Genomic DNA, 9800 nt, shown 5'->3' on the forward strand with positions numbered 1-9800 from the left:
GTCTAAGCAAGTGAGCCCTTAACCCTTTCCCTGCTGCATTTCACAGCAGGGAATTACATGGTTCCCGCTGTGGCATCAGTGCTAAGCGCTAACAGCACTTCTGGGTAATGCTCTAGTGCTGTGCTCCTTGTCAGACCCTAGAGGTCACATATAACCTCTACCATCTGTCTTCTCCAAGGCTACCAGCAGGTGGGTGGTGCGGGCAGGAGACTGGGCAGTCAGCAGTGGTTGAGCTACCCAGATTGCTGTGGTGAGCTACCAGTTGCTCGCAAGTGACGGGATGTTGACCACTGCACTATGTTGTCCTTGGATGTATTCAATTGTGTGTATATGTTTATGCTTACATGTCTATCCCATCAGTTACATGTATACTTAATATTTACAATACAACTGTGCAAATTTTATTTACAACAAATGCTTTTGTTTTTCCTTTGAATGTGTGTGGGTGTTCTAGATATTTTTAATACAATTTTATTTACATGGACCACAAGTTTTTTAATTTATGGGAAGAGACCTTCAATCATCGAGGGGTAGATGTATGAAGCAGTAATAAGGGAGGAGAAGTAATAAAGTACCTGGTAATTTATCACTGCCTGGTAATTTATCACTGCCCAATCAGCCCTGACAGGTAAGTTACAGGCTGGGCTAAAAAGGGACACTTAGGAGCTGATTGGCCGGTGATAAAGTACCAGGCACTTTGGGCCAGATGTACTCAGCTTCAAAAGGTGATAAAATGGAAAGTGATAAACAACCAGCCAATGAGCTCCTACCTCTCATCTCACAGGCTGGGTTTCAAAAATGACAGATAGGTGTGACACCCACGGCTAGGGGCTCATTAGTTCAGGGGGTTGGTAGACAATAAACGAATGCAGGCTTAAAAGCGCAAATGCAATTGAACAGGAGTGATTTTATTCTTCACTTTCTAACAATAAGAAATATTATGACCTCTGGTGAACCAATCTCTGTACCCACCAGGTCAATGGTACAAGATACAGGAATAACCAGGCAATTCTCAACATACCATACATAATATATTAACAGTATTTAGGGCCAATAAATCTAATTACTAACAATATCAGTGCAGTTACTGTGCGAAAACGAATCAATACTGGTTCTAACAGACTTTGCCCTACGTTAACTTGAGACTAACTGGTACCGGTACCCCATTATTATCCAAGACCCGAGTTTAGGATTCGGCCTGTGTACAGGAACCAATGTATAGTTCCCGGGGGAGGTGTCCCTATGGGGCAACCCGGCCTTCCTACGGATAAGTAGGAAGTAGGAATTACCTCTGGCCGAGGTAATGGTGAAATAATTATTGTCGTGTAATACTGTAGAAGGCAAATGAACTGTCCTTGTAGCTCAACAAGAGAGGATTAACTGTACTCCAATGGTTTACAGGACTAAAAGCAATGAGAGCTGTATATCCAAGTTCATGCACTAGATGGGGCTATTCCCAGGCACTGTAATACAGACACTGTCCTGTAGATGGGGCTACCCGGGTCTTGTACTGCAGCCAGGCGGCCTACTGTAATTAGAGTCCTCCTTTGCATAGGACCTGTTAAAATGTGGGATGGGGACCAGTTACTCTCTTTCCCCACATGGCCTATTACATTAACTTGGTGTAGCTGAAATGTCACAGGGATCAGCACTTCCCTAGGATACCTATTAATATAAGGCTCCTTTCTCCTTTCTTCTTGTCTGGGGTGTTACCCTTAGGGCAAATGTTCCATGTATAATAGAAAGTCTGGAGTAGTGTTCAATGTGAGTATACAGGGCAACACATACTCACAATGTCCTGGGTCAAAAGGCACCCAAGTGCTGAGCCCTTCTCACTGATATCTGTACAGCAGGGATTCCACTGCAGCTGCTGCTCCCACTCTTCTCTGTACTTCACAATATGTGCTGGTATGGTGCCAAACTCTGCTCCTCATGGTCTGTCCTGCATCACTGTGCACACTGCTGCTCCCAGCTGTAACACACTTGCTCTATCTCTCTGCATACTGCTGCTCATGGCTGTAACTCGCCAGTGGTGCAAGTAGAAAAAATGACTCAGGGGTACTGTGCTGCGCGCCGAAGGCGCGCACCGAAAAATGGGTGTGGTCAGGGGCGTGGTCATATGACACTAGGGGGAGTGGCTGGAATATTGCACGCCGAAGGCACATGGCCAAGATTTACACAGTAATGCCTGTTACGCGTCACACACCCAATACATATGACCCATGCCATAATGCCCGTTACACATTATGACCCACACCATAATGATCATTGCACCGCACAACTGATGCCCATTACTAATATGCCCCCACAGTGCCAGATATCATCTGCCTCCACAGTGCCACACATATTTGCCCCCACAGTGCTAAGTATGCCCCCACAGTGCCACACATATGCCCCCAGTGCCAGATATGCCACCACAGTTCCACACATATCAGGGCCATCTTAACAGAAGCGCGGGCCCCTGGGCAAAACAATTCACTAGGCCCCATCACCCACCCCCCCTGCACAACACCGGAGGCGCGCTGCAGGGAGACATCACCTAACAGCAGCAGCAAGAACTGTCTGCTCCCCTGCCAGTGGCCACATCATGTACACGCATCCTCTCATCTTACTGCTGCTCATTCGTAGCGGGTCACCAAATAGGGGGACCATGTGGCCAGTGCACAGCCCAGTGTGGGGTCACTACTAAGATGCAAGAAACTGCTGGAGCTTTATTACACTGAACTAATGGCTACCAGACAGCAGCTACATGGTGCCCTCGGTAACCCGCACACTGCCAGTATGTGTCATCCTCACACTAGCCCCCTTCCCTGTGCTGCTGAGCTCACCTGCCACGTGTGCACGGCACTGTGCTGCTGCTGACCCCGCTCACCCTGCCAGGGGCCAGATGTACAGAGCACACAGGCCACAGGCCACAGCCCACTGTACACACAGTACAGCCCCTGCCAGCAGCGTGCACCAGGCTTGGAGCTGCTGCTCCCACTCTGGTGGTGGGGGTCACACACAACGGTCTGATGGCAGTGGGGAGGATGAGAGGCATCATAGTGGAGATTAAGGGGCCAGCGCTGCCAGCGCTGACTAATCCAAAGTGCTGGCAAGGACAGAGAGCCACAGGGATCGCCGTTACCTGGTTGATGCTGCAGCGTCGGCAGATGATCTCAGGGACTGTCAGTCTCCTCCTCGCACTGAGTAACAGGGAGAGGGTAAGCGATAGCACAGTAACACATCTCCTGTATTCCGGGTGCCTGTATGTGGGGAGTACAATACTCAATCCCACAGTGGGACTGAGTATTGTACTACGCGCATACAGGCGCCCTGGACCGCTGTCACCTTCACTCAAGGCGTGAGCTTCTCCCCTCATGCTGGGTGCGCTGCCGCTGACTGCTTAAAGGCAGAGCATGCTGTCATTTAAGTATGTAACAGCGCGCAGGTATGTCCCCTTATGAAGGGAGCACATCGCCGAAACATTGAATAAATAGGAGTGTATTTTTTTTCCCATTACACCTAGTATACATAGCACCAAACAACATTATACACAGACCCTGCATATTACACCTATAATACACAGCACAATACTACATTATACACAGCCCCCCAAATTACACATAGTATACACAGCACAATACTACATTATACACATAGCACCAAACAACATTATACACAGCCCCTGCATATTACAGCTAGTATACACAGCACAATGCTACATTATACACAGCCCCTGCATATTACACCTATAATACACAGCACAATGCTACATTATACACAGCCCCCCAAATTACACATAGCACCAAACAACATTATACACAGCCCCTGCATATTACCATACCTCCCAACTTTGTACGTCCTCGAAGCGGGACGATGCTCCTGCGCGCCAGAGGCGCGTCGAAATTTTCGGGGGGCGTGGCCTAATTCCGCGGGCGTGGCCTATACGCGCGGCTCTTCCGCGAGGCCACGCCCCCATTTTGCCGCTATGGGGGCATGACCCAGAGGCTCTGTGAGCCTCTAGCCATGCCCCCAGTCCCCTGGCTGCGGGAATAGACGCTGCGCGCATGCGCACAGCGTTTATTCCCCGCTGCTTAGCAGCTGACAGGGGGGACTCCCAACAGCCCCCCCACACCGCGGGACACTGCCGCCCGCGGGTGGGACATCGGGACAGCCCCTGACAATCGGGACTGTCCCGATAAAATCGGGACTGTTGGGAGGTATGTATTACACCTATAATACACAGCACAATGCTACATTATACACAGCCCCTGCATATTACACCTAGTATACAGAGCACAATACTACATTAAACACAGCCCCTGCATATTACACCTAGTATACACAGCACAATACTACATTATACACAGCCCCTGCATATTACAGCTAGTATACACAGCACAATACTACATTATACACAGCCCCTGCATATTACACCTATAATACACAGCACAATGCTACATTATACACAGCCCCTGCATATTACACCTAGTATACACAGCACAATACTACATTAAACACAGCCCCTGCATATTACAGCTAGTATACACAGCACAATGCTACATTATACACAGCCCCTGCATATTACACCTATAATACACAGCACAATGCTACATTATACACAGCCCCTGCATATTACACCTAGTATACACAGCACAATGCTACATTATACACAGCCCCTGCATATTACACCTATAATACACAGCACAATGCTACATTATACACAGCCCCTGCATATTACACCTAGTATACACAGCACAATACTACATTATACACAGCCCCTGCATATTACAGCTAGTATACACAGCACAATGCTACATTCTACACAGCCCCTGCATATTACACCTATAATACACAGCACAATGCTACATTATACACAGCCCCTGCATATTACACCTAGTATACAGAGCACAATACTACATTAAACACAGCCCCTGCATATTACACCTAGTATACACAGCACAATGCTACATTATACACAGCCCCTGCATATTACACCTAGTATACATAGCACCAAACTACACAGCCCCCCCTCCCCCATATAACACCTAGTAGTACACACAGAACTATAAAACAATATACACAGCAAACACCCCCTCTCCCACCCCATTACATTACATTACACACACCTTCTCTCCCCAGTACACAACACTCACCCATATTTTTGGATCCTTCCTGGGAAGAGCATGAAGCAGGCCCCGGGCAGTGTGGTGGGGGGAGGCTGTCCCTCAGCAGGCAGAGGAGCAGGAATGGAACAGCTGGGCTGGGCAGGGCTGATACACGGAGACCACACTGTCACTGACAGTGTGGCTGCCTCAGTAGGCAGAGAGCTGGCCAGGCAGGGCTGAAGAATGGAGAACACGCTGACACCCAGTGTGGTGGGGGATGGCTGCCCTCAGCAAGCAGAGGAGCAGGAAGTGCAGTGGGCGGAGTCAGCCTCTCAGAAGCTGAAGCTAAAACTCCTGGCAGCCGGGTCACTCTCATGCTACAACGGATGCTGCCTCTCTGACAGCAGCACGGCCACCCACCAGTACCCACAACCCCGCGGTGCAATGTATCCCCGGCAGGCCCCGCCCCCTGACAATTACATATGCGCGCATGCGCAGTTAGCAACTCGGGGGTATTTGTTATGGCGGTACGGGGTACCGGCACAATATGTTTTGCCGGTACGCCGTACCACCACGTACCGCCATACTTGCACCCCTGTAACTCGCTCACTCACTTCCTCAGCACACTGCTGACTCTCCCTTTAGAGCTCCCCCAGCTCTTAGCTCTCACAGCATACTTCAAGTGCAGTCTCCTTTTTACTTCCACTTCCTGTCCCAGCAGCCTGCTCACATGTGTTCTTCCCCTGCAATCATCTCTGGGTCCTAAAGTCCTCCTCATTTCAGAGCTCATTGCAGACTCCTGCTATTCGCAGTACAGTAAAAAGGAGTTAACCCCTGCAATCTCTTGGGAAGATTTACTATACCTTTTGGGTGTCAAACAAGAGAAGGGCATCAGGCTGTGGGCTGCATGCCTCAGCAACTGGCAATGCAGAGACAGGCTGGCACTTGTAGTTCCACAAGAAGAGAGAGTGAGCGACCCGCACCATATGCAGTACGTTTGATATATATGTTAGTTTGTGTAGACGTGAACGGAGATATACCCACCTGTGGGAAGTTATTATATATAAAAATCTTCCCTACTAGGTTGAGGGTGCTGTCGACTGATTAGTAAACGTAGACTATGTAGAAAAGAAAAAGCAAATCAGTTCAATGTGACGCACTCCTCATTCACAATGTCAAATGTGGCTAAAATTCTGTTATATCTTTATTAGGTGTTTCAAAGAATTTTTATTTTTGGTATTTAATAGCTAGTATCACTTACATGTCATCATTAGTTGCAATGGTAATCTCAAATTTTTATTATTAAATAATGCTTGACCCGATGATTTGTTTCTCTGTATCAGGGATTGTGGTGGCGAAAATATTAAAATAAGAAAGATAATAGATATAGAGAAAAAGAAATTTTAGAAAGATTAAAATGACTCTCTGTTAGCCGTGTAGGGTGTTGTACAGTGAATCCTGCTTTTAATGCAGGTAAGTATGATACGTTATATTAGTACAAATGTAAGTAATAAATGGGTTTTATTCCCAACTCGGTAACCAATGTCGTCTCGTATTGTGTGTTTTATTTAATAGTCTCCACGTCTCTAGGGAGTTGTAATTTATAGTGATCACACATTCACTGTTATGCTGCAGCAGTTGGATATATGCTGTAGTTCATAGGATATGTTGTGATTTAAACACATCAATGTTTGACAGTATTATTACTGTATGTAGCGTAGGTGTGCTGTTTCATAGCACGTGTACAGTAAATGAACACTCAAATGGGCTCGTTTAGGCAAATTGACATGTGTGTAGGGAGGTTAATACCAATCGTCCCTTATTTGGGGATTATTTTTAGTGTTCACACGTATTCTTATATTCAAAAGCACAACAAGCCCATGGGATATGTGAGTATGAATAGGAAAGTGGGTAGTGGCCTGCCGTATAGCCTGGTGAACTACCTCTAAATACAAATCCTATGAATTAAATATATAATCACATCCATATTAGTGTAGGTTGGTACGTTCCTTGCTGTGTGTGTACGGATAATCTCTCAGATATAGCATACAAAACTTTTATTAGTTGCACAGTTGATACTTATATTGATACTTTTTTCAAGCGTGTGTTGATACAGTTAACTCGGGGGTATTTGTTATGGCGGTACGGGGTACCGGCACAATATGTTTTGCCGGTACGCCGTACCACCACGTACCGCCATACTTGCACCCCTGTAACTCGCTCACTCACTTCCTCAGCACACTGCTGACTCTCCCTTTAGAGCTCCCCCAGCTCTTAGCTCTCACAGCATACTTCAAGTGCAGTCTCCTTTTTACTTCCACTTCCTGTCCCAGCAGCCTGCACATGTGTTCTTCCCCTGCAGTCATCTCTGGGTCCTAAAGTCCTCCTCATTTCAGAGCTCATTGCAGACTCCTGCTATTCGCAGTACAGTAAAAAGGAGTTAACCCCTGCAATCTCTTGGGAAGATTTACTATACCTTTTGGGTGTCAAACAAGAGAAGGGCATCAGGCTGTGGGCTGCATGCCTCAGCAACTGGCAATGCAGAGACAGGCTGGCACTTGTAGTTCCACAGCAGTCCAGGGGTACTACATTGGAGCTGGTTGTTTATCACTCTCCATTTTATCAGATTTGAAGCTTGATACATCTGTCCCTTTATCACTTCTTCTCCCTTATAACTGCTTTATACATCTACCCCAAATATAGTGCTTCATGAGTAACAGAGCGGCCTTTTGGAACTACGCAATTAATGCTTCAGAATGAGATGTTACTTAAACTTTGAAGATCAGGGGTGAGATTTAATAGGATGAGAGATTCAGAAAGTGAGAGATTTTGTAAGAAATCTCCAGTTTTTTTAAAGCGGCAATCATTTACACTGCAAAACCAGTTTGATTTTAAAGTGTAAATGATTGCCGCTTTAAAAAAACCTGGAGATTTCTTACTAATTCTCTCACTTTGTGATCCTCTCATCCTATTACATTTCACCCAAGATGTCATGAATTTGCATGGAGCATAGCTACTTACTGTAGTTTTGAAATATAATTATTTAGCTACATAAGATTGTTTAATAGAGTAAAAACCTTGAGTAAATTACCTTGATTAAGATGAGAATCAGATCATACCTAACTATAAACAATTATAATTCCAAAACTGCCAACTTTACAATGTTCCTCAGCGGGACCCTGAAATTTTGGGGCATGGACTGGCGGCAAGGGGGCATGGCCTTTAAATCTTGTCACTCCTGTGAGGCTATGCCCCCATTTTGCTGCTGTGGCAGCATGGCCAGCAGCTCTGTGAGATGCGCACAGCATCTATTCCTGGCTTAGAAGGGGGACTCCCAACTGCCACCCACCACTAAACACTGTCGGCCCCAAAAAAAAGGACGTTCCCGCAATAATTGGGTCAGTTGGTAGCTATGCAAATACTGTATCAGGGTTATACTGTAGATTACTGCATGTCCATGGCAGGGAGTCCTTATGTGAGATGGGTGTAGGGGCGGTGCGGTGTGGTGCCTGCTGCCGTGCAGGTGTCGTCGGACCACTTACCTGGCGCCGCACCCTCTCACCTTCAGGCCATGCCAAATCACGGTCCTGGAATTCTCCGGCACCCAGACACGAACACCTAGGAGGAAGGAGAGTAGGTGAGAGCTGTTCCTCCTGGATGAAGACCGATGCGCCCTCCGTCCTGCAACGTCTCTACAGAGGCACCCTCCGGGCTCCGGGAAACATCATCATCGGCGCACTGCCTCGGAGCCCGGAGTGTCACCTATTGGCACTTGCGCACCTAGGTGAGGCCTTGACCTTGCACGGGGTACAAGGTCCGCGTACGCCCTGGATGGAGAAAGTAAGGGAGATAGGCAGGAACACACACACAGACGGACAAACAAGATGACACTCACCGTCCTCACTCTTGTACTGCTTCCGCACTTTTGTACTCTAACCCTCGGTTCTCCTCACAGGTCCCTGTAAGGAGACAAACACCAGACCCGTGCAGAGCCTAACAAAACCTAAATGTGGCACGACTACATAACTACAACACCAAGCCCTAGAACTGACTAAGTGTATGTGGTGCAACACAACTACGAAAATCTAAACAACTTTGCTCTACACGGATAACAACATACACAGTACAAGACCTTACCAACCAACTGCTCCTTCAACCTCTGCCTGTATTCAGATGTACTCCCTTCCTGACTAGAGCTGGCCAGCGTATGCTTACTCTAAACGGTACCAGTTAGCTACTTGGGGAACCACGAGGGGACTGCCGCGGAGCACATCCACCTCCTAATCCCAACTACCCACAGGAAACCACAATCTGGGCTTAGAGCCCTTCCCTACTCACCTACAGGCCTAGAGGCCTGAATGCTGCTCGCAGGCCTAGCACCGGCCTATACTCACTAACGTCACCTTGTATTAGACTTATTCTAGCTGTGGCTCAGGCCTAGTGCCTGTTGGTGGCCGCAGGCCTAATGCTTGAATGGGGCACAGGCCTAGAGGGCCTGGCTAACTGAGCCCCTGGGCCTAGTGCCCAGCTATGGGGGCCTCGGGCCTAGCGCCCGGTTAATTGGGGGGGGGGAAGCCCTAGGGCCAGGAGGGCCCAGCTAAATACCAAGGGCCAGGAGGGCCCAGCAATCATTTACCCATGGGCCAAAAGGGCCCGACTATAATGCCAACAGGCCAGAAGGGTCTGACAGTACCCGCGGGCCTAGTGCCC

The sequence above is a fragment of the Crinia signifera genome, chromosome 19 (genome assembly GCF_055691185.1).
Source record: "Crinia signifera chromosome 19, ASM5569118v1, whole genome shotgun sequence".
Taxonomy (NCBI): domain Eukaryota; kingdom Metazoa; phylum Chordata; class Amphibia; order Anura; family Myobatrachidae; genus Crinia; species Crinia signifera.